General features: G+C 30.5%; 1 long non-coding RNA gene across 2 annotated transcripts; it reads left to right on the forward strand.

Annotated features, from left to right (window-relative positions):
* Nucleotides 1-295: 295 nt before the first annotated feature.
* Nucleotides 296-5240, forward strand: LOC111201923. Of its 2 annotated transcripts, none has more exons than XR_002654858.2 (5): nucleotides 296-3489; nucleotides 3581-3677; nucleotides 3773-4753; nucleotides 4831-4992; nucleotides 5150-5240. It is a non-coding gene; the product is annotated as an uncharacterized LOC111201923 (long non-coding RNA). The 2 variants fall into 2 exon arrangements; XR_002654859.2 differs by having other exon boundaries at nucleotides 4831-4986.
* Nucleotides 5241-6494: the final 1254 nt, after the last annotated feature.

Raw genomic sequence — 6494 nt, forward strand, 5'->3', positions numbered from 1 at the left:
TTATAAAATATTTCAATATTTATTAAAATTTTGGTTATATTAAAAATAATTTAATCTTTGTAAAAAATATCAAATTATATTCTTCATGAAATGAAGGATATATAATATTTTATATAAATTTGAAAATTTAATATTATATTTTATATAGATTTGAAGATTTAATATTGTTTTGTGGACTACTAGGACTACTAGAACTACTTTGGACTACCTTAAACTACTTTGAACTACTATATATTGCGCATATTTGTAAGAACTTTATATTTTTGGCTTATTATATATTTTTAGCAGATATAATTTATATATTTTGAAATTATATTTCTATATATGTGTTTAGATATCAAATTAGTCATGAAATTTTTAATATTTCTTAAGTTATTAGAACACTTGTTAATAACAGAGATGTTTCAAACTCAGATGACAGAGTTAGTAGTAAAGATCAATTACCTTCAACATTATCAAGTGAAGCTCTTATTTAGGAGAGTAAATCAATATGTGATGAAGAGAAAGGAGAAGCTCGAGATACTCTTTTTACTGACGTAGATCTACCTTAAACTACCTTGAACTACTATATGTTATGCATGTTTATAAGAAACTTAATTTTCGTCATATTATTTATTTATAGCAGATGTATCTCATATATTTTGTATTTATATGTTCATATATGTGTTTAATTAGCAAATTAGACATAAAATATGTTTGATTTGTAAAGTTGATTCAGAACTTCTCATTTTCATAGAAAAGTTCCTTATACTTTTATGACTAATGTCTTGATAGAAAAGGCCATAATGAGGTGAATAACACAAAATATATATTTTCTGAAATTGTTTTCTGTCATTGTGTTATATACAACCTAAAAATGTCTAAATACATTGGTATTACTTATAAATTTGAATTTTTGACGTGGTATTACTAATAAATGTAGAATTTCGCAAAAATATTACTATGAAGAAGGAAATATTACTACAATCTTGAGAACTACTAAGTACAAATATTTAAGCATTTGTTAGACATAAAATATGGTTAATTTGTCACGGTTTAAACATGTTTTTCCACCTAATATTTTTGTCATGATGTTTTAGGCATTTTTTTGTTTTTTTTTAATTTTAAAAATATTTTAGACAAGTTTTTTCTTTATAAAAAGACTTAAATTGCTGAAAATAAATCTTTAACAATCTTTAGTTTATATATTTTAAAATTATATGTCTGTATATGTGTTAAATATCAAATTAGTAATGAGATCTTAAATATTTTTCACTATCCCCCATTTTTCTTCCTTCCTTTCTTACTCTTTCATTCTTTATTATTTATTTTTTTCTTCAAAAGTTACAGGACCCATGCTACGCTTTTATTTTCTTTTTTTTTCTCAGGGTGGATCCCATCATATTTTCTCTAAAGACCAGGTTCTTTTCTTCCATTTCTTTTTCAATTTCTTTTAAAAAAATTCTTTTTAAAAATAATTATTAATGATTAATATTGCTAAAATTTATTGCAACAATTTTATAAATTTCGTTTTATCTTACTATAATATTTTTATAAATAACAAAAAAGTTATTTCAGTAAAATTTTAATCAATAGTTAATTTCAAAAATAAATTTCATAAAATATTTATATAAATATTTTACTAAACTAAAATATTTTTCTCTTTTATATAAAAGTTATCAAGTTTAAAATAAGAAATTTCATGTACGTTCGGGTTAATTGGGTCTAGAGCCTAATGAAAAGAATTGAATTTTCGAAGATTAATTGGTGATTAATTTTAGGGTTTTATTAAACTTATATATGAAATTTAGTTATGTAAATATACAAAATGTTATTATCAAGACAGCTCCGGGTTGATAGAATAGCCGTCCGTTTGAGCAAAGATTAAACAGAGAATAGAGGTAGGAAAGTCAATGAGATTCTGGAGAAAATTGAAATAAAGCTTTAAAATAGCCAAGATTTTAGGGTTCTGAATCCAAAGGTTATCACGAAAAAGAAGACTAAGATAATTGATGAAAAGGAAGATGAAGATGAAGATGAAGATGATGAGAGATTTTTGTAAATGAAAAAAAGTGAAAAAAGAGAGAGACCGTGATATGGATTCGGATAATCTAATTGAGTCTGGGTGGGGTTGAGTTAGCTAGGTTGGATCAGGTAAATGTTTAAGTTCATTAAGGGTGTTTTTGTAATTTTTGTAATTAAAAAGAAAAAGAAAAATATAATTTATCAGAAGTGGGGTATATTAGAATTTTTGTGAGAGGTAGTAGGGTAAATAAGAATATAGTCCCATAAAGATAGGCGTTATCTTCAGTTGTATCTTCATATAAAAAATCACCAAAATTAAATGAAATGAGTTCACAGATGGAGTTGTAGAGAATTTTTCGAAGATCTTGGATTGTAAGATTATCAGACCACTATTTTCATATGTTGATAGGCCGTAAGTAGTATCAAATGTGGTAACTGTTTGATTCATTTTGGAAGGGAGAGTAAATCTGATAAATAGAGAAACAAACCTTAGTTATAAATTCTTATTATATAAAATAGAGTTTGTTCTCTCCTTAGAGAGACACCTAGGATGCCACATAGGAAAGTCGGTTTACGCTCTGTCAACACGTGTCCCATTTTATCAGTGCGTTGCGTTTCATTTATTTCAATCGTTTCTAATATCTGGGCTTTCTGTTGAGTTTATTTTTTTTTTGTGTGTATGGACTGGGAAAGTGGTGGGTTGTGGTTGATGTAGTACAGGTCCGTAACATGAATAAGAAAACCCTAGACTTCTGGCTCTGGTGTTGTCTTCTCCTTCTTTGTTTCAGAAACTTTTCATATTCGTTTGAATCATATGTGGCATTGAAACGCATCCGTTTGTTTCTTCTTCATGATTAATCTCCATTACTTCAATCACCAAGATGTAGCCTTGAATGCATGTATGTTTTGATTACGAGTCGGTGAACCTGAACGTTGAAATAGGTCAGCTTTCTTTCTCTTACAATCATCTTATCAATCTGTTTAAACAGCAAAACACATTTTTCTGAGATATAGCTAACTCCCAACTCCCAAGTTTTCCTTTCCGAGTTGGAGTCCGGAAGATGTTCTTCGAAAGTTGAAGTTAGATTGCTGCGATTCTGGGAGTATAGATATGTTAGGCGTGGTGGTGAACTGATCATATCAGTCGATATGCTTTTGATTGATTGGAAGGTGAGTTTGTTGTTATGCTCTTGATAATAATGATGCAATTGCAGGTGAACTATCGTGAAAATTACGAATCTGTTCTTTAATAATTTCATTAGCCATCTATGATCTGTTTTGCTATTCTGATATATTTCCAATCATTTTTTCTGGGAACTCTCATGCCAGCCACCGTGAATGCTAGCCGTGTTCCAACCTTCCGACCTCATCTCACGGCAGAGCGATATATTCTATCACCGGATTTGATGTGGCTCTGTTGTAATCCAAACTTCAGGTTGTCCGACTCCTCCCTTTTGGTTCGGTTCGGTGATGCAACCTCCTTAAGTAATTCATTATTTCATATTTAGCCCTCCAATTTATTCATATTTATTGTAAATAATATGTTCATTGCATAATCACATTTTTAAAATTGCAGGGATGTTTTTGTGACCTTGAGTATGTTCGACTCAAACACAGTTTCGTTTCACAAAAGACTCGAAGCCATGCGTGGTGATCCAAGAAAATGGTTGGAGGTATTAGTTATTATTTCGATTGAAAATCTTCTCATGTGATATAAATAACAGCTCCAAATATTTTGTCAATACATTCATGAAATTTTATCATGCAGGTCGTCTCTATCTTAATGCCACTTCAGGAACACACATTTATTTCGATAAGGAGACTAATGTTGGAGAGAGCTACTTTTACAAGTGAGTAGTATGATGGTTTTATATGCATTAGAATATTTTTTATATAAGGTTTTTATATTTAGGTAGGTTGGTCTCCACTTATGAAGCACGGGAACGGCAATTCACTGCCGTCTCACGTACCAGCTGCGCTTCTGGGACGGGGACGTGGTGGGGACGGCTTGGGGACGTTTCCTAAATGTTTTAGAGACAGCGGGGACGGCAAATGTTTTTGGGGACGTGTAGCTAGGTTTTGGAAACGTTTCTGATGTAAATCCAGTATCTATTTTTACATTTATTATGTCATAGTTTTGGAAAGCAGTTGAAAAACAAGGAAACACGTCCTTCTATAAAAGATTAGGGTTACAAAGTTTTAATCTATCTTTTCTTAATCTTAAGCAAACTCTTATTCTCTTTCTATCTTCTTCATCAATTGTCATTTCTCCACGTCTAAGGAAAATTACAAACTCTATTTTGTGTTTGTCAATTCTTACGTATGTGTGTTGTTTAGTTTATATATACTTCTCACTTTCCATGCTTTTCAAGTTACGTACGAATTATGTTACATATGTCTTTTATTTTGAGTTTTATGTTTTGTAATACGTATTTTGTTTTGTCTATATACAAGCTTCCAACGTTTTTATTTTATATGAGAATATGATTTGGTTTATATTATGATTTGATATAATATATATATATATATATATATATTTTATAGATGTACCCATGCCGTACCCGTATCCATAAATTTTAAGTTTAGCCGTTTCCCGTCTCCGTATCTGTCCCCGTATCCGTTCCGGTGCAACATAGTTCTCCACAGAACTGGGCTTCCCTCAGCCGCTCCACTGCTGAGGGGATATGCTAAGGTTGAGACTCTAACCATATCTGAGCGTAATGAGTTTATAATCACAGCTCTAACTCAGGTAATACATCTTCCCTTAATAATTTTAAAATTGCATGTGTGGCACCATCGATATGATTCTGGTCATCCTACATGTAGGATATTGATTTCATATGCACTGGGAAAGTGACAAGCAGCAAGATAGAGAAAATGATGATGTTCTGTTGCTTGCTCTGATTGTACCAAAAAAAAACTGCAGCGCGCCGTTGTCGACATGGAAGGGAAAACATGGAAGGAAAAACATTCACCTTTCAGGTCAGGGTCAGTACTTACAACTTCACGTCTAATCATCAGACTTTCACCGTCGCATCCTCAACGAACGTGAACGCGTACCACACCCTGACTTTGTTAATAATGCAAGTTTTGTTATGTTTCTTATAAGTCATACAAATAACTATAGTTTATTCGATATGATCAGGGAGGCGACAACAACAATGGACCTGCAGGTGATGACACAGTCGTTGCTAAGGTTGAAACTGGTGGAAGTAGTGAGCAGTCAGCATCAAATACGGGAACAGCCCCGACTGGTGATGAGCAGAAGACTCCTCCCGAGAATGCATCTTTGAAGATGGACGCAGTTTTTCCCTTTTTAAATAATGCTATCGCATCAGTTTTCGTGGACGAGTTTGTTATTTTCTTAAACATCTATGTTTGACACGGACGATCTTTTTAATAACTAATTAATTTTTATTACGATTTTACACCTATGTTTAAGTTTATCAGCAGAATAAAATAATCTGGCCATGTACGATGTTTAATTGGTAAGGCTTTATTTTTCTCTCATCGTTAGTATGGCCACTAAACTGATAATAATATTTTATTGCTTGCCTGTTGTCATATTTTTTGGTAAATTAATAAAGTCAGTCGAGACCATGAACTCAGAAGGTTTGCATGTATTCCGGAAAGAAAGGTGGATGTCACGATGAGAGAAAAATAAAGCATGATCAATATGGTTGATACAAGAGAAAAACCACAGAAAAAGCGCTGGTGGAAAGAAACATATCCCCTTTTAACATGAAAAAATTCTTTATATATTTTTTTTTGATCAACAAATTCTTTATATATAATGCTGTAAAATCACAAGAAATGATGTAATACCACGTCCAATTCTTCGTATATAACTAAAATATAGATTACTTAACAAAATAAAATCATCTTAAACCTTTTAACATGAAAAAAAAAACCATATTATAAAAAATAACAAGTATATTTATCTTTTTAAAAAAAATCATAACTAATTTTTAAATAACATGGTTTATTTAGTTTTCAAATACAATAACATGTACAAAATTAAGTAATATGTATACTTTTAAATAATAACAGTTTATATTGAATAATACTCTAAGTACTACTTTAATTATTTGTTAATTTTTATCCCGCCCGTAGGGCGGGCTGGCCCTAGTCAGTTATATAATAAACTGTAAAAAGATCTGAAACATAAGAACAATGAGTAATTAAAATTCTTCATTACTAATTGTTGTCGACATAAATGATAAACAAACGGGTGTTCTGACGTTGCTACTTTATGATTTATTAAGAAGGACTAGAGATTTTACCGCGCGTACTGTTTGTCTATAAACATTATATAATATTAAAGTTAAATATAACTTAAACCTTAGATTTTTTTTAAAAAAAATTAAGTATGTTTTCAAAATATTATATCATTTATTTGTTTCGAAATATTTTATTTGCTGAAAATATCATTAATTTATGTTAACATATTAAATGTTTCTATTAATCTTTTAGTAATCATGTTTAAATCT

The sequence above is a fragment of the Brassica napus genome, chromosome C1, assembly GCF_020379485.1.
Source record: "Brassica napus cultivar Da-Ae chromosome C1, Da-Ae, whole genome shotgun sequence".
Lineage (NCBI taxonomy): Eukaryota > Viridiplantae > Streptophyta > Magnoliopsida > Brassicales > Brassicaceae > Brassica > Brassica napus.